Genomic DNA, 19,964 nt, shown 5'->3' with positions numbered 1-19,964 from the left:
CTCCTGGGCTATTCTGTTAGTCTTCTGCTGTGCGTACCCTCTGTTGGTCGATTTCTAACATGGTATCAGAGCCCAAGTAGGAAGCTCACAGGTGTGGGAGCCTGAAGGCAGGGACCTTGTTGAAGGACGACCCTGATTTTTAAGCTCTTGGGAATTGACTTCCACAATTGGAGGACAGTGCCCTTGTGAGAAGGAGGGTGACTCAGGTTCAGTCAGGTGCGTAAGGAGTTATGCTCTACTGAAGGTTGAGTTTGTTCGACTTTGTTGTGTGGTTTAGCAGTAGAGATGTCGATTTTAGAAGCCTCTTTAGCCCCTTCTCTCCCTTCCTCCTCTCCCAGATTTCTTTTTTTCACTATTCCTAACTTTGGAGAGTGTGAGAAAGTGGATGGGACAAATTACCCTATCTGGAAGGTGAAGATCCGGAACCATTTAGTGGCTTGAAAGTTGTGGAAACTGAAAACAGGAGTGGAGGGGAAGCCGAAGGATATGGTGGACAACAAGAGAAAGATACTTATATCAAAAGATGGAGAGGAACTCAAATTTTGGGAAGATAGAGATGCCCACGCCCTAGCATTGATCATAGGGATTATGGCGGACTATGTGCTTCCTCACATCCAGATGGCTGACACGTCAGTAGAGGCGTGGGCCATTCTTTTTTTTTTCCCCCCCAAAAAGATCACTTCATTAAGTATGATTGAAAACCATAAGAGCAAGCTCTAATGCAGGAGTACAACATGTCATGCATGAGAAGAAAATAAACAGCTCAAAAAGAGCTAACAAAAATTGAAGGTGAGGCTGAAAATGCCACCTCAACCCTGAAGAAGACTCAGAGAAGAACGGAGACCCTCTCCAAACTCTGAAGAAGATAGCCCTCCTGGCAGTAGCTGCTCTGGAGGATCCTTGCATGCTTGACTAGATGGCCATCATAGTATGTATAGTATTAGTCCATATACTGGCCATAGACTAGAAGGGATGAACCTGTGAACATCCATATATGCCATGCTATAATGGTAGCCAAAATCTCCCATGATGTGTTTACCGAGGCATGAGCAGCTCTAAAAGGAGTGAAGGAACATCTTGAAGGGAACAAGAGTCCATAGAGTGTCGTATTATAATGAATGCTGAATCTGAGTCATGTCCCTTGAAAAACACCTGAGGGCCAGTGAGGGATAACCATGCCACTGATTCCCAGGTCATGAAGAAAGGTGCTCTATGAAAAATACAAAGAATCCTAGCAACACTCTTCCAAATCGTCCTCGCCTGTCTGCACTCCCAAAGGCAATGCTGAACTAACTCGAGTGCTGTGTGGCATCGAGGATAAGTAGGGTCAGCCCCAACCTAGATCTCCAGAGGTTCCAGTGATCTTTGTATTCCTGAGGGATTTCCAGAGCATCCTCCAAAAGTTCCTCTGCATCTCTACAGGAATCCGAAAAGAATCCCAATGTGGAGCTCTGGAAGGCTGCCAACCTCTATTGCTGAGCTGAAGTCTTCTTGCATTTCTGACTGTGTAACGAAAGAAGGGAATGCTCTTCTCTCGGTGCCCTTCGTCAATCCATTCTTATTCCCCAAGGTCCCACTGCAAGAACCTATTGGGGAACCACCATACAACCAGAGTCTCCAAGTCCGAAGTGGCAAGAGAAGAGGGCCGGGATCAAGATACCACTGTGTATCCGTGCCCCACTCCTTGTAACCTGCAATCCTAGCAGGTTGGAAGGAAACCTTTAAAAGAATATCACTTGAAGATCTTAGTAGTCTGCCTCCCGACTGAAAATCAAAGATGAGGTTCTCGTCAAGTGCATCTCGCAAGGCTATGACATGTAAAGGAATACCCGTCCTCATGAAAGCTCTCAACCAAGTGGACTCTGTGATCGGCAAAATCATTTGTATCCATCCACTCTGTTGGTATGGCTTCCTCTATTTGCTGCATCCTGACTGCACTCCATTTGAGATGGCCAATAGAAGTGAGTCTCTGATCCTCTGGAAGTTGCCTGAACGCCTTCCAGGCACTTACTGTAGAAGCATGTCCCCTCTCCCATCAGACCACTGCAAATAATGTGATGGTCCTAGTGATCTGCCATGCTCATCCAGTATCAAGTCATTCCACATGACTGACTTCCTGTCTATCTCTTCTCGAGAGGAGGGTGGAACTCTCCGAAGAGTGTTTCTGAAGCTGTCCCAAGCTTTCAGAATGGCAGCCATGGGAGGGGAAGAGGGAGATCTAAGATTGGCTGAAGTAAAGATCCATTTGGAGCTGTCCATCCAATCTCCCCCATGGGATGGTATGCAAGATCGAATGCTGTGTAAGAAAAAGTCCTTCCAAGGCTAATGTCTAGGCATCAGTCCTCGTACTACGAACTTGTAGAGCAAGGCCATACACTACAAGTTTGGATCAATCATATTGAGGCCTTCTTCCCAAGTGGGGAGAATGAGAGTCTCCCAAGCCACCTTGGCCACAACATCTGAGGTGCCATCTAACCCACTTTCCTGATAGGTCTCATGAGATGAGCGATACAACCTCTAGATCTGCACCAGCAAGAGCAGCCGGACCAAGTAGTAGCCAATAGTACTTGGTTCACAACCACCACCCTGGATGCGAGGTCAAGTCTGGCGGAGCTCCAAAAAATGAGTTTCCCCCTGATACTGTCTAACACGTGAGCAAACTGCTGTGCTGAATCAAAGTGAACCCCTAGTATGGAGTGTCCTCATCACTAATCGAGAAACCATTAGATTTATTCCAATTAATGTGAGCCCCTGCTGCAGTGCAAAATAAATCCAAAGCTGTCCCGAATGAAATGAGTGTCTGTGGCGTGGCATACAAAAAAACAGCCATGTCGTTTGCCAACTCACTATCCAAGATCTCTTCCTCTTGGTCTCAATGGAAGCCTCAGACCTATAATATCAGCTTGAGCTCTAATGTAGTAGCTCATAGCTTCAGCCGCAAATAAAAAGAGAAGGCGGGCTAAAGGGCGTCTGGTAATCTGAAACCTGTCTCCCTTGACTCCACCAATAAGCATCTGGCTATGGGCTGATTTGTAGAGAGCTGACACCCCTCTGATCCATGCATTTGAAAATGCGAAACGAGCGAGGGTACCCTCTAAGAAGCCCCAGTCTACCCTGTCATAAGCTTTCTCAAAGTCGAGAAGTAGAATGGTAAGTATATTATGTATGACCCATTCAGAAGCCTCCCAAAATGAGAATATGTTATCGAAAATGCCCCTGCCATGCACAAAGCCCATCTGCGTATCATGTATAAGATTTGGAAGAAAAGGCTACAAACGAAGGCTGATTGCTTTTGCTAAGATTTTGTACAAGGTGCGCAAAAGAGTGATTGGTCTCCACCGAGACACTAAATTCCCCCTTTTGGAATAAGATGAATGAGATTCTCCGTAAGCGAGTCTGGCATCTCACTCGAGTCCCAAACGCCCTGCAGGACTGAGGTAATGTGATCCCGAATCTGATCCCAAAAAGTAATGTGATCCCTAAGAAGAAAGAGGGGGTAAGTCCATTTGATCCAGGACACTTGCCCTTATGAAGGATGGATAAAGCAGTCCTGAATACTATGTTGGTGAAGGGTGCATCCAGTGAGACTATCATATCTCCTGTCACCAACATGGGTAAGTGCTGCCAAATAACAACTCTAGCATCATCTATAGCGTGACTGTCAGGATCTGCTATAAGAAGGGAGGCATAGAACTCTGTAGCTACCTGCAAGACGACATCTGGATGTGTTTGTAAAACTCCGTGTGAGTCAACAAGCTGTGATACGCTCTCCTTACTATGCCTAGGGCCAAGAGTAGAGAAGAACTGCTTGTTGACCCCACCTTCCTTCTTAGTCCAAAATGACTCTCTAGCGTGAAAGGCATACTCTGCTCTCTGATCTAGCTATGACTGTTGTTGAGCACTTGCTGCTAGCTATGAATGCTGCTGAGCCCTTACAGCAGCAAGGTGCTCCTGAATCCAAGCATCTGTAGGCCTCTTTTGCTCCTCCATCTGAAGAGCACATAATTGTTGATTGATACCTATCTCTCGCCTGAGAATCTCACCTCTCTTGGTACGAGAAGTTGAATGATAAAAGTTGCTACTGCCCATCATGCATGTGAGATACCTAAGTCCGCAACACTACCTCTGTAAGGCCCTCCTCTGCATCAAAGGCATCTGCAATCTTGATACTAGCAGAGCGGGTCCAAACATGAGGAGCTGAAACAAACAAATGATATGAAGTGGACACCCCATGTGTAATGCATACAGTACCACCTCTGCTAAGAGCGCAATCATCCATATGAAATCTGTGAATCTGTGCATGCATAGGCATTTGCAACCTCCTGTTCGACCAAGAAAATAGAAGTGACCGTGGCTGAGTGTGGCTGAGTTACCAAGAAAACAAGAGTGACTGTGGCTGAGTGTGGAAAGCATCATCATGCCAAGCATCTCTGCCACTAAACTGAAAGAGGAAGGCATCCCAGGATGCTCTCTCTAGGTAATGAATACCGCCTTTCCTACCTCCTTTTTGTTCGAGGGCATTTCAACCATGTTGAAATCACCCCCAATGATCCAAGACTGTGCAATGCAAGACCAAGAAAGCAGCTCCTTCCAAAGAAAGACACGGTCCCCTCTAGACTTCGGGGCGTACAGGTTGAAGAGGCCAACCTTACACCCACTAATCAAAAGGATGATCCACTTAGCTCTAGAGGGGACTATGATCCCGTGTCCAATCACCAAGGGAAGCATCGAAGAAGGGATGGAAATGCAAGTGCCTCCTCTTGTGTCCAAGTCGGGAAAGAAGCTTACTCGACTTGGCACAATCCCTAGCATCCAATTTGTGTTCCTGGATCATAAGAATATTAGTGGGTCCCCCCAGTAAACCTAGATGAAGCTAGTCACGAATCAGCTGTCTACTACGGCGGTGAGGTACACATCCGAGGCCCTGAACGTTCCAACCAACAATCCTCATCGGCTAGAGGAGATGGCCGGATGAAAAACCCTACCGAAATGGGTGATGGAGACAACCCTCTCCTAGGAAAAAATCCTTTTCTCAAGTGGAGAGAAATTAACCGGAGAAAGCACTCCCACACCTGCAGTAGGGGAAGCTCTCTCCATAGTAATCTCAACGACCTGCTCCCCAAAAGTAGAGGGTACAAAATCCTCTATCTCAAGCTCTGCCATGTCAACCAAAATTGCAAAGGAATTCCTGTGTGATGCATCTGCTGTAGGAGTACGTAAGACCCCTGCAAATGGCGGAGTGGGAGCAATAACCCCCTTGCCTCTATCAAGCACACACTCTAGCATTTTCAGCAAGTATGGCACGAGGTTCCGCAATGATCTGATCAATCTGATCAATCTCCTTCCCACTAATAGCGGGGGGGGGATAGGAGCAACCTCATCAATTTCCTTCCTGCTAAGAGTTGGGGGGATAGGAGCAACCTCATCAGCACAAGAAACAAGGACATGAATATCTCCTGCCTGTAGCCGGCTGTCCGTGGTGCCAACAATAGTCTCATGAAGGGTAACTGGCTCACCAACTCTGACTGGCACTCAGCGAGAGACGACTGTTGGAGCAGGACGTGGTGAAGGTCCTGGATGTGTTGAAGAAGGACCAGGACGAGAGGGCAAAGGTCTTGGGCGTGAAGTAGAAGGTCCAGTAGCGCGGGTGGTAGGATGTGCAACGGGTCGTGAGGTAGGTCCATGGGGCATTGCACCCGTGGACCCTTTAGGCCTTTTCTTCTGCCTTGGGCAATCTCTGGCGAAGTGCCCAGGGGTCTTGCAAATCCTGCACTGATCTTGTCTCCCTACAATCTCGACTCTCTATTTGAAGAAAGAGCCATCCGGACGCTAAAGCATGATGTGGTCATCCGTGATATTAGGGTCAGAGACAATGACCCTAACCCGTGGTACCCCATCCGACCTGACTGTCCCTGCTGTTGAAGAAGGCATCCTAGGGAGGGAGAGAATCGCAGTGACGAACCCGAAAGCGGCTCCAAACGGAGTGTAGGAGTGGATGGTACACCTGAGGAAGGCCGGGGGGTCTGATGAAAAGTGAAGTCGTCCGGTTGCCCTCCTCCACAGGGTCAAATCCCAACGAGAAAGGCGTCAAAAAGATCCTCCTGGAGCTCAATGCTAAAGGACTAGCCTGAAGCAATGTACTTGTTGCATCCGGGGAGTCAGATGTGGTAATGTGGTAATCGAAGAATCTCTGTGTGTTACTGAGGTCAGATATGTTGACCTAGAAACCATAGTGATGATGTCTGACATTGAGATGTGGGTTGACGAGGAGTTAGAAACTTTTGTGAAGGTGAAGGATAGCATGGAGTGCTTGGTATCTTCTAGGTGCATGGTTGTTGATACTGACACGAGGGAGGATTCTATGGAGTGCTCTAGGGTTTCATGTTCAGATGGTTGCTGTAATTCAAAAGGGGATAGTACATGAGTACACAGGTTTTGGTAAGCGCCTTGATGAGGTGCATGGTTTGCTTTCAGAGCAAGCACACAAGTAGTACGACGTTTTGGTATGTACTTGATGTTCTTAATCTGAGCCTTTATAGCATGCTGTGGAGAGAATCTGCTCTTCATCTCTCTCAGGTAATGCGAGATTGGAAGAAATGGGCCTTCTTCGAAGGCAGAAGGGGAAGTGTGGGTGCTTCTTCAAAACGCGAACACAGATGGCTAGAAGGTGATGGACAAGGTGTATTGAAGCCAAAAGAGTACCTACTTGAGAGCTCAGTGAGTCCAGGTTATCTGGAGATATTCTTTTGTTGTTGCAGACCCTGCAAAAGGAAGGATGGGTTGAAACAGACCCTCAGAGCATGGTGCTTGGAAGACTCCAGGTTGTTCACTCATTATGAGGGGGACAATTGGAAGATTGTGGCGTTTGGATTGCTCGATAGAAGGCGGGAATGTGACTGAAGGTGGTGGTGCCAGGAGGTGCTACCAGAGATGGACCTGTGTACCAAGATGGTGTGCGGAAGTGGAACCAGACCTGGTGGAGTAGGAGCCCCTGGATGAAAAGCAAGGAAAATATTTTGACATCGAAATGTTCCAGAGGACTATGATCATGGAGTTACCAGAGCATCGTCATCGACGTGTTGGCATTGGGCCGAGATGTGTCAGTGAGAGAGGGTGTTGGAAAGGTCACCTCCCTATCTATAAGGCCTCATATGAGGAGAGCATTGGGGGGGGGGGGGGGGGGCGAACCTGGGAACTGAGTAAATGCCACATGAGCAGCAGCATGGCTTCCATGGAGGTAGAGATCAGAGAAGGAAAGGAGCCACTGATGTGGCAATGATGTCCGCAACAGTACGGGGGATGCCATGTGGCTGTACGGTGCTGGAAGGAGCCTTGCAAGGGCTGCACATGGCTGAAGGAGGAGGATCCAGGAAACCTGGTTGGCCAGATGTAGGGCTGGTTCCAGCTAGCCTACCATGCCTGGAAGAAGGCAGGACAAGAGGGGCTAGACCCTGCAATAAATGGAGGGCATTATGCCCTGGAACAAAGGCCTGGAAAGGGCAATTGAAAGCCCTTATATAGGGCCCTGGTTGGGCTGGTAAGCGCAACCAACCAGGTCGGTTTTTGGGACCTGCAGCAGACTGGTTGGCAAGAATGAGACTGACTCGTGGGTGGAGTTCTCAGCCCCTTGGGGGATTATAAAAGGAGAGGCCTCAGGCCTCATTTCAGTATCCAGCAGCCAGCACACTTGGGAGCAGTAGGAGCAGCATCATATACTCCCTTAGGCCTACATCTAGGAGACAAAGGAGATCAAGAAGAGCTGCAGACTGGGCTCACAGAGGGCTGGGATTTTGGCTGTCTTCTAGGGAAGCAAGAAGCTGAGATCTAGACAGAAAGTCTACATACACTTGAGGTGGAGCACGGGGGCTCGAGTCTAGAGATATCTGGCAGATAGTAGAAGTACCTTGTGGTAATATCTCTTTGGATCTATATCTCTTTTGTATGTGTGTCTGTAGCTTTGGATGAAAATATAATGTTTATAGGGTTTCTATATCTAGCTAGTTCATTGTCTATTGATGAGTCTGCACATCTATTTGATGAACATAAGTTTAAGAAGTTTGTGATTCCACTCCCACACACACACACATTTTTTTAGTGAAATCTTATATTTCTGTGTGGGGAACCTCAAAAGAGGTAAAAACCCACCAATAAATACAAAGGAAAAATTTACAAGTAAAGCCTCAGAGCAAAAGTCATAAGGCAGCCAAGTAAAATGTTACAAGATCAAACTGGAGGAGGATCAAACACAACATCCTCTAGTTTAAGATTGTTGCTTTGTAAAAAGAGATGCAGTGAAGAAACTGCACCGTCAATAAAGACCACCTGTTTTTTGCCCTTGTGATTCTTCTTAATATAAGCCGGCACTCGAAATTTCTGAATCACAGGGTCAAAAACTTGTTGTAACATGGGATGTAAAGAATCCAGTGAAAAGGGCACATTTGCATCCCGAATAGAACAAGACTCTGGCACAGGCATCAGAGGCAAAGGAGCTAGATCAACAGCTGCATCTGATAAAGTAGGACTCAGCATGTCAGCAGAAAGAGATTCTGGCACAAGAATAGAATCAACATCAATACACTTTGATATAGGAGCTGCAACTGGTAAATCATGAGCCATCGTCAGCATCACGCCAGGTGTCATCCTGAGATAGAACATGTGCATCATCCTGTATAATCTCCTCTTCAACAGGCAACTCCATAGCCTGAAGAGAAGGAGGCTGAATATGCTCCACAATAGACTGATCCTGAGCTTCCTTAGCAAGAAGAGTAGCCTGAGATTTAACAACCTTCCGCCACTGTTGCTTCTGAACAGGCTTTGGAAAGGAAGCTGGAGCAAAGACAAGAGGGGAAGGAGGAGGAACAGGTAAGGAAGTAACAGGAAGCATGGACTGGGAAGCAGAAGGGCAAGCACGAGCATAGTGGCCAACCTGATGACACTGATAACAAGCTGTAGGAAAAGAAGTAAAGTGCAGCCGGATGCGCAAGGGATGAGCAAAGCCCAAATCCAGATCCAGAGAAGAAGGCTTTGGCTGCACCATATCCCATAAAATACATATGCGAACATCCTGAGTAGCCTATAAGAACTCCGGTCTTGGAACATGTAAAGGCCTCCCCAAAAGCATTGCAAGGATAGGAAGATGCTGAAGAAGAGGCACAAGTAGTGCTTTGAGGGTAATCCAGACCGGACAGTGAGTCAGAAGAGAGGTTGACGAATCGAAGAGCGGATCCCAGGGCATCACATAAGCAAAAAAACCAGCCCTAGGAACACCAGCACGATTGACTAGTCACTCCACCACATCGGTTGAAGAACAGTGAGCATCATAGAACCCTTTGCCCAGAAAGACAAAGGAAGAAATACAATCTGGACCCACTGCAACTTCAACCCAACAACGATGAGCTGCAGAGAGAATCCTGCCCATAAAATAAAGACAGATCCCAAACTGCTGAGCCTGACGAAGACCAGAGACTAGAGGGGCAAAATCCAAAGAGCAAACAAGGGGAGAACCCGAAGTAGGAACTTCTGTGATTGAGGCTGCACATCGTTGTCGAAGAAGATCCAACTGGGGTGAACAAGAAGGACCATTTGCAACATCGAATTTGGCCGATTTGAAAGAACGGGAGGGAACCAAACCACCATGCTTCAGGAGGCGGCAAGGCAGAAGGAGGGGCTGATGCCGAGAACACAAAGGAATCAGATGAGGGAGCGACAGGAAGAAAGGAGGAAGAAGCATCATGAATAGGTGGAACATGGAAAAGCTGTATAGAGGGAAACAGAGGTACAACCGGGTTAGGTACAGCCTGTACGGACTGAAGAGAAACAGGAAATAGGGTAGACTGTACGGACGAAGCGTTGGCAGCAGGCTGTGCGGACGGAGCAGGACAAGGGAATTGTACGGGCGCATTAAATGCAGGCTGTTGTACAGACAAAACATGGACATGAGGTACGGAAAGAAACAGGGAAGGAGACGGGACATAAACATGAAGTGCAAGCGTAGGCCGTACAGACGGTTGTACGGACTGCAAGTCGACTGGATGAGAAGGTACGGACGGTGAATCAGTAGAAACTGAAGATGGTGAGGCAAACATGATATGGACGGGGAAGGGGGAGGCAGAGGAGCCCTCCATGACATCCTTGACCTCTTTCTATCACACACACACACACACACACACACACACACACACATACACACTTTTTTTTTGGGGTGAAATCTTTGATTGATTATATTATATGAGTAGCAACCTCAAAACAAGGTGCTACAATTACATCAACTGAAAATTTTAGTATATGCCAAAAAGACCTCATGATCTATGCATCAGGTTTGCAAGCAATCAAAGAAAGATTGCTGCAAAGAATGCCTAAAAAAGCCAAACGGAGAGTAAGTAGGATCACCAAAGACTTTACAATTCCTATATGTTCATAAATTCCATAGTGCCCAGTAGCGAATCCAAATGAAGAAAAGATGGAACTCTGGATTGGATGGATGAAACCCAAATAGCCAGAAGAACTTTCCAAACAGAATAGATGGGAATCTCGCTCGCAGGCGCTGCCGAAGTAGATAAAAAAACTCACGAGAGCACGGACAATGCCAAAACAAGCAAGGCATGGTCTGTGAAGAAGCAGAACATCTGTGGCAAAGTGCAGGAGCAATGTGTCGATGAGCTAATAGCTCTCCAGATGTTAACACTCCCAAAAGAACTCACCAAAAGAAAACTTGTTGCCGAAGCGGTACTTTATGGGCCCAAAGTTGCTGTAATCTTTTCCTCCACCACTTGGCTGGGCGATGTATTCGCCAAACAAAATCACCTCTCTTTGAAACCCAAGGTTAAGGCAAAAGGATTTTATACAATGCAGGTACAGTAATCTGAGATAGCCTCAAAGAATGAGAAGAGGACCTTGGAGAAGTCAAAGTCCAATCTTGCGGCCGGTCCTGGAGTTCCAAAGGAGGAATCGGAACAAAAGACGAAAGCATAGAAGTAATTTGTCGCCGCAAAGGACGATAATGAGAGTCCAATCCATATCTAGTGGCTGCCAGAGAGAAGGGGAGCAGAGTACCAGTATCATCTATAACATCAGCAACCGAGGTGATGCCATTAAACGAGACAAAGTAGGAGCGTTGAGGTTCCTGTAAAGCCAAGGGAGGCTGAAAGACTTTCGACCAGTGAATGCTTTCAGCTCTCAAAGAATTCCCAAGCAAAGATTGCCGTCCATTCCATTCCAGATGAGAAAGAACATGCTTCCAGTCAAGAAGCAGGCGGGAGATAAAAGGGCAGCCAGGCAAAATGCCATCAGTGCAGCCAAAAAAGAATTCCCATTGATCGAGTTGCCATTGACCAAATGCAGAAATACTGATATGATTGACCAGAGTCCTAATCATAAGAGCCCAAGGCTAATCACCTTGCAGAAATTGCAGCAACATTTTCCGCCTGTGGGCAAGAATATGCACATGAATATCCATGATGTTCAATCCACCGTGCATCTTGGGAGAACAAATGTGATACATTGAAAGCAGTCTGAGACTTTTTCTCCCATGTTTGGATTGCCAGAAGATTTCCATAAAGATAGACATGAAAGATGTAAGATCTGCCTTAGTGAATATGATCAATGGCAAGTAAAATTGAATATATGCCTCAAGGATGGACTGCACTATTCGAAGATGAGCGTGCAAAGGCCAGGTTGCCAGTTTCCAATACTTTAGCTTTTTCCAAAGCTTAGCCAAAACCCAATCAGTTTGTTGTTGGCGAGTGAGTTCCCACCCCAAAGGGTAACCAAGATGACGAACAAACTGAGTGGGTGGAATGATATCCTCGGGCCATAATGACTATGCCAGTCTTTGGAATGCAAAGGGAGCAGCTTAGACTTCTGAAAATTAACATGAAGACCAATTGCCAAACCATAAACAGAGAGGGCCTGCATCAAGGCACCAAGATCATGGGGTGTATTCTTCCCGGTAAAGAAAGAATCATGAGCATAAGCTTGAGCAACCAAGTTGCGATTTAGCATCCAATTCCAAGCCATGGAGTGATCCTATAGTCACAAGATGATCAATATATTGCAGCTTAGGATGAGTAGCAATGGCATACAGTAAAGCACTGAGATGGCATCGCTGGCGGACCGAACAATGAAGAGTCCACTCATCAGAGATATCCCCAAAAAGAATGCAAGCCGAATTGCTCTCTCTGTAAAGCCAGTAAAGAACTTGCTGCATTTTTGGTCCAAACCCCAAAGCTCGCATAGTTTGCGAGATGAAATCCCACTGAACTGTGTCAAAGGCTATCTACCTGCAAGAGTAGAACATCTTGCTGTGTGTATATGGCATATTCAATCCCAATATAAGCATTGGCAATGTTATCTGTGATATGGCGACGTGGACCAAAGCCATATTGGGAGGATGCAACCCATCATGCAAATAACCTTTAATCTGATCAACCACTATTTTGGCAATGATCTTGTAAATGATTGGCATGAGTGTGATTGGCCTCCGATCACCAATTGAATCACATAGCTGTTTATTTGGAATCAGCTTGAGAAGACCCTTTTTCCATGACACAGGCCTCTGCTGATTTTGCCATGTTGTATTTACCGTTTGCAACAAGGTGAATTTAAGAAGATCCCAGAATGCAAGAAAGAATTCAACAGTGAGACCATCCCATCTTGGAGATTTCCATCTGCCACAGGATCTTAGCGCATCAGACAATTCTGTTTTAGTGAAGGGATGTTTAAGTTTCAAAACCTGAACATCAGATAGAATTATGAACATGCTGCAAAAGAAGCTGACGTGTAGACACGACCGGAGGAAAAAGAGTATCCACATGCCCAAAATGAGTGGAGAAGTGCTGCACACATAAATCAGCAAGCTCTGAACGAGATGTTAACCAAGAACCATCAGGCATTCGGATTCGACAGATATTGGCAGCCTGTCTTTTTTTTTTTTGTTCCCAAAAAGAGACTTCTATTAAGTATTAAAGAAAACCGTTAGAACAAGCTCCATACGAGATACATCTTGCAATGCATGAAAAGCTCAAGAGCCAAAAAGAAAGATTTGGGGCTGATAGTGCCATCTCAATTCAGTAGAGACCTCCGAGAAAAAGGGAGAACCCTTCCAAACTCGAAGAAAAACAGTCCTTCTAGAAGAGGCTGTCCGTGAAGGGCCCTGCATGCTAGCCCAAATGGCTATCAAAGTGTGAACCGTGTCAGTCCAAATACCGGTGAATACCTGTGAAGGGTGTATCTAGGTGCCATTCAAGGCCTCTGTACATCTGGCTCTCCATATGTGCCAAGAGGAAATGCTAGCCAAGATCTCCCAAGAGGTGTCCACTGAAGCATGAGAAGCCTTGAAGGGAGTAAGTGGTACATCTTGAAGAGAGCAGGGCTCTATCACCTGCCGGCCGACCGAGAGTGCCCAAGAAGAAGGCTCACCCTCATAAAACACCTAGGGCGCAGTAAGGGATAACCAAGCGACCGAGCCCCAAGTCATGAAGAAAGGGGAAGTATGAAAAATGCTGAGTATCCTCGCAACCCCTTTCCAAATAGTCCTCGCCTGATTGCAGTCCCAAAGGCAATGTCGCACTGACTCCTCCGCAGAATGACAGCGAGAGCAAGTGGGATCAGTCCCTCCATGAATAGAAAGCCAAAAGAAAAGAGTGATCTTTCTATTTCTGAGGGATTTTCAGAGCCTCCTCTAGAAATTCCTACACAAATCTGCAGTGATGAAGAAGCTGTCCCAATGGGGGGCTTTGTTGGAGGGAACCCAACCCCTACTGTTCAGCTGAAATCTCCTGGCATTACCAACCACGAAACGAAAAAAGGGAATTTCCCTCTCTCAGTGCTCGTGATCTATCCACTCCCACTCTCCTGGGTCCCACTGCAAGCACCTGATAGGTGCACCTCCATACAACCACAACCTCCAAGATCCCAAGGTCAAAAGTAGAGGGTTGGGGTCTAAGTACCACTCCAAGCCCGCTCCATGGTCCACAAAACCAGCAATCGTGAGAGGCTTAAAGGCAACCTATAGAAGAATATCATCCGTGGATCTAGAGAGTATACCTGCATCCCCAATGTCAAAGACCGGTGTATCTTCCTCGAGACCTTGAAGAGCGATAACCTGTAGAGGAACTGCTGTCCTCGAAAAAGCTCCCATCCAAGTGGTGGAAGTAATAGGCAACTCAACTGCCCATTCCACTGGGATGGCTACATCTATCTGCTGAACCTAGCTCTGCCTTAGTGAACATAATGAGAGGCAGATAAAATTGTATGTATGCTATCAAAATGGATTGTACGATTCGCAAATGAACATGTAGTGGCCAAGTTGCAAGCTTCCAATATTCAAGTTTTGCCCTCAACTTTGTAAACACCCAATCAGTTTGTTGGGAACGGGTGAGTTCCCAACCTAGAGGATAGCCAAGATGTCGAATAAATTGAGAGGCGGGGACAATTTTTCCAAGCCACAGAAGACTGTGCCATTCCTGTTCATGCAATGGCAACAATTTTGATTTCTGAAAATTTACCCGAAGACCATGTTGGGGTAAAGGCACATTGCCACCCCTTTATTAAAGATAGGACACCTATGACTGTCTTAAGAAAGTCATAGGGTAAAACCTAATCCTAATAAAACTAATGAGTTTGTGGTGTGGCTCATCACTTCACACCCGCACATTTGACTCTCTCACTCTCTTCCCCTTTGCTCTTCTCCCTGTTTCCTCCCCTCTCAACTGGTATCAGAGCCTTCATCTCTCCCTCTCCACTCCTGTCTACTTCTTCTCCCTCTACCCTTGCCTACCCATTCCCCCTCGATCTCTACCTAGCCTCTGCAAGGGCAGTAGCGTAGCAAGGGCCAGCGGGACAGCAACGGCATCGCAGCGCGGGGCACAGCGGCGCAGCGCGAGCAAGGGCGGGGCACAGCGGCGCAGCGCGAGCAAGGGCGGCGCGCAGGTGTACGGACGTACGTCGCCCGTACATCCGTACGGACAAGAGTCGCCCGTACACCCGTACGGACAGGGCTGCAGCAGATCTGCGGGCAGCAAGGCGGCGCGCCCGTGTGGACGCCAGCAGCGTCAGCTCAGAGGCAATGCGGGCTGCAGCGGCAGCGCATCGCGCAGGCGCACGTGTGGGCGCAGGCCTTTTTCGCGCGTCGTACAAAACAGTACGGACGTACGGCCGTCCGTACTGCAGTACCTACAGGGAGCTGCATCAGGGAAGAACTTTCGAAAATTTTTTTTTTCTCTTCTAGGATTCCGTACCCTGCACTGCGCAGGTACAGGACGTACAGCAGGAGAAGGACATAAATTTTTTTTTTTTGGGGGATTCGTGCACTGCGCAGGTACAGGACGTACAGTAGGACTGCGCAGGTACTTGAAAGTACAGCAGGCACAGAATTTTTTTTGGGAAGAAAGAGAAGGAGAAACAGCACTCTGCTCTTCATTCAGGATCATCTTTCAGTTCTCAAAACTGTGTTTTCTTGAAAGTACAGCAAGTACCTTCATCTCCCTCGTGCTTGAGGTGAACAGAACCACAGTGTGTGGTTGATTGCACAGTTATCTGTTTTCGTGAAGGAAATGCCTTGATTTTGCAGAGGACTTTTATGCTTTTACTGGGTTTGAATCTCAGTTTACGGGTGAGCAGATCATAGGGCTTTTGCCTGGCAGTTGATGCTTTGTATGCCTTGAGGTAGTGTGGTGCCAGAGAGCACACATTTGCCTCGATTTCCGCAGTGTGGAGGTGACATTTTCATGCAGGTCACATTTCTTGTGCAACACTCACAGAACTTCAGTTGAGCCACGCTTGGCCAGGGCGCATCGAGTTTACTCGGTCCCTAACTGTCCATCGTTGACAGTGCTCAAAAGGTTCCTCATTGAGTGTTTGTACGTTGGGATCTGTGTATGTCATTTCTACACAGGGCAGTATATGCATTACACTGTTGGTTGATTTTGTCAGAGACATTTTCACATTGCATGCTACCTCAGTGTTGAGGTGCTCTTCACTTGGTTCAGGTGTCAAATCAAGGGGCTTTTGCCCAGATTTTGTTTGAGAGCACTTGGGTTACCGACAGAGATCTTCAAATGCATTTTATCCCCTTGGCAGAAGGGTGATTGCTTGGGATTTATCCCATTTTCTGTTGCAGGTTTTGTGACAGGCTGAAGTGTCAGATTTTTTTTTGGTGTATGCCAAGTGGTTTATGCATATTAAATCAGTGCAATACCTCATCTGAGGTGGGAGAAGTGATCAGGACAGCAGTGTTTGTGCTTTGTCAGCTGATTATGCACTGTTAAAGCACTTGTGGAGCAGCTGCAGCATTCTGAAATTACCGTTTTTATGCCTATTTGAGCACGGTACAGTGTGTCAGGAGGTACAGTAACTGGGGGGAATTTTCTGTTTTGCTGCAGATTTTCTGACAGTACAAAACAGCACTATTGTGAGTGCTCCTGGCTCTTGATAGAGCAGGTTTTTTCTGAGAAATCAGAATTTTATTCAGTCTTTCTACTTACAGGGAGTTAGGTACTTTCCTTATCTGATATGGCATCAGGGGGAAGTGAATCATCAATTCTGAACATAAAGAAATTGGAAGGGGCACACAATTATGCATTATGGGCAGAACAGTGTTTGAATGTACTTCTGTTAAAGAAGATTTCTAAGCCCATAAGGGTGAAGGGTGTCAAGCCATCTGACATGACAAATGATGACTGGGAAGAGCTTGATTTGTCCGCAAGGGCAGCTATCATGCTCACTATTTCTGATACTCTTGTGTTCAATGTTCAGGCTGAAAAGACCTCTTATGGCCTATGGCAGAGGCTAGAAGAGTTGTATGCCCAAAAGAGCTCAGCCAGTAAGGTTTATTGGTTGAAGAAGCTGGTTGATCTTCGCATGAAGGAAGGTACAGCTATGACCTCACACTTGAGTGAGTTCAATGCCATCTTTACACAGCTTATTGCACAGGGATTGAACCTTGATGAGGAGTTCAAGGCTACTTTCTTGTTGTGTACCCTCCCTGAGAGTTGGGACACTTTCAAGACCACCCTGTCAAATTCGAATGTCACTCTTATGTATGCTGATGTAGAGAGCTCTCTCCTTATGGAGGAGATGAGCAGGAAGAATAATGCGAGCAGCAAGTCTTCAAATGCCTTGCAGGTACAGGATAGAGGCAGGACTCAGCAGAAGGGCAGATCTGCTGGTAAGTCCAAATCCCGCAGTCAGTCCCGTGGTAAAAAGGATATTGAATGCTTTTACTGTGGCAAGAAGGGACATGTAAAGTCTAAGTGCTTCAAGTTCATACGGGATCAGAAAGCCAAGAAGGCTGAAACAAAGGATGCAGGCAATGGAAGCAAAGGCAAAGGCAAGGCCAAGGCAGATGACTTGGATGCAGTGAATGTTGCAGCAGAGGACAGTGACAGTGACATACATGATGTTTTATGCTCTTCTGTTGTAATAGCACATGCTTTGGTTGTTGATGGCCATGACATGCACACCTGGCTCTTGGACTCAGGTGCTTCTTTTCATGTTACTCCTCATAGGGAGTGGTTTACTTCCTACACAGGTACTTATGGAGTTGTTCATCTTGGGAACAACTATGCATGTCAGATTGCAGGGATTGGCAGTATACAGATAGTATTCCCTGATGGACGCATATTTATGCTTGATGGTGTCCGCCATGTGCCGCAAATCAAGAAAAATCCGATTAGCACTGGCTTATTGGATGACAGTGGTTACCACACCACATTTGGGGATTCCAAATGGGTGATTACTGATGGCCAGGCTGTAGTGGCTGAGGGTTTTAAGAGTGATACCTTGTACCCTCTTTATGTTTCCAGTGTGGGTAATCATGTTGTTGCCATAACCGAGCTGCCAAAGGTTTCATTGTGGCATAGCCGGTTGGGACACATGTCTGTTAAAGGAATGCAAGAACTGTCACGTTTGGGTTATCTGCCGTCTCTTTCTTTTTCAGATTTGCCTACTTGTGATCATTGCATATTTGGCAAGCATTCTGTGACTCCTCATAAGAGGAGAACTTCCCAGAATAGAGCACCGCTTGATCTAGTGCACACTGATTTGTGTGAGATGCCGCAGTTATCACTAGGGGGTGCAAAATATTTTTTTACTTTCATTGATGATGGCACACGCAAAGTGTGGGTCTATTTCTTGAAGCATAAGGGCGATGCCTTAGATGCTTTCAAGAAGTTTGTCGCTCAGGTTGAGAATCGGACAGGTCGTAGGCTGAAATGCCTCAGATCCGATAATGGGGGTGAGTATGTGTGACATGCTTTTGTGCAGTTTTGCGAAGCTAAGGGCATCAAACAGGAACTCACAGCCCCTCATAATGCATCTCAAAATGGTGCAAGTGAGCGGATGAATCGAACTATTCAGGAGAAGGTTCGATGTATGTTGTCTTATGCTGCATTACCCCATGGCTTTTGGGCAGAAGCCGTGCAAACAGCAGTTCACATTATTAACAGGTCGCCAAACAAGGCTTTGGAGTTGAAAGTGCCAGAGGAGGTGTGGTCTGGCAAGCCACCTTCATATAAGCACTTACGTGTATTTGGCTGCGAGTGCTTTGCTCATGTACGCAAAGAACTGCGCACCAAACTGGATCCAAAGTCTATGAGATGCATCTTTATGGGTTATGGTGACGAAGGTGAAATGGGGTACAGGTTATGGGATCCCGTTAAACGGAAGATTATACGCAGCAATGATGTCATCTTTAAAGAGGATAGTGTACACAAGGAACCCGTGCAACCTGTGGAATACAGGAGGGTTATTTATGATGATGTTGGACAGCAAAGAATGCCCATTTATATGCAGCAGCAAGCTGCTGCAGATAACCCTGTTCAAGAGGGTATACAGGCTGAAAATCAGCCAGATAATTTTGCCAATGATGCACCACTGGATATGCCAGCAGATGGGGCTGTAGAACAGCCAGATATGGTGGTACAGCCACCCGTCATGCATGACGAACAGGCTGGACAGCAGCCTAATCCGGTACATTTTGTTAGGAGGAGCACCCGTGTACAACGGCCTCTTGCCAGGTTTGTTCCAGGAGCCAATAATGTGGCTGATTTTATCATGCTGACAGATTGTGGTGAGCCTTCCAGCTTCAAGGAAGCTATGGGAAGAACAGAGAAAAAGAAGTGGGAGATAGCCATGCACTCAGAAATGGACTCCCTACTTCAAAATGATACATGGGACTTGGTGCAGCTACCTGCAGGCAGAAAGGTTTTGCCATGCAAGTGGGTTTACAAAGTCAAAGTGGATTCAAATGCTTTACCGAGGTATAAGGCCAGATTGGTTGCCAAAGGATTTAAGCAGGAGAAGGGCATAGACTTTGATGAGATCTTTTCCCCTGTAGTCAAGATGACTACTTTGAGAGCAGTGTTAGCTCTTGTTGCTCATGACGACATGGATTTATGTCAGATGGATGTGAAGACTGCTTTTCTTCACGGAGATCTCCATGATGAGATCTATATGAGTCAGCCAGAGGGATATGCTGTTAAAGGGAAAGAGCAGCTTGTGTGTAAGCTCAAGAGGAGCTTGTATGGACTCAAGCAGGCGCCAAGAGAATGGTACAAGAAGTTTGATGCCTTCATGCAGTCCCAAGGGTATCATAGGTGTGAGACCGATCATTGCTTGTACACCAAAAGGGCAAAGGATGGCAGTTTGATGCTACTCATTCTATATGTGGATGACATGCTTATTGCCAGTAAATCTCAGCATGAGATTAGTGCTTTGAAGAAACAACTGCATAAGTCTTTTGACATGAAAGACTTGGGTGATGCAAATCATATTCTTGGCATGCGGATTACTCGTGACAGGTCCAAGGGAATTTTGTTCCTGTCACAGAAGGAGTACATTGACAAAGTACTGCAGCGGTTTAAAATGGAGGGGGGGAAGTCTATTAGTACCCCGTTGCCTCCACATTTAAAACTCAGCAGTAAGGACAGCCCCAGATCAGATGATGATAAGGCTGAAATGGCCAAGGT

The 19,964-nt window shown here is 46.6% G+C and overlaps 1 protein-coding gene across 1 annotated transcript in view; it reads left to right on the top strand.

Annotated features, from left to right (window-relative positions):
* Window positions 1–19,964, top strand: part of LOC147901235 (mRNA export factor GLE1-like) — a 124,901-nt gene that overhangs the window by 68,114 nt on the left and 36,823 nt on the right. The window lies entirely within an intron of this gene.

This window comes from Dipteris shenzhenensis, chromosome 6, assembly GCF_047967505.1.
Source record: "Dipteris shenzhenensis isolate YYH24624 ecotype China chromosome 6, Dip_SZ_1.0, whole genome shotgun sequence".
NCBI classification, from domain to species: Eukaryota; Viridiplantae; Streptophyta; class Polypodiopsida; order Gleicheniales; family Dipteridaceae; genus Dipteris; species Dipteris shenzhenensis.
Note: the sequence above shows the minus strand (reverse complement) of the source record. Positions and strands in the feature narration are given on the sequence as shown.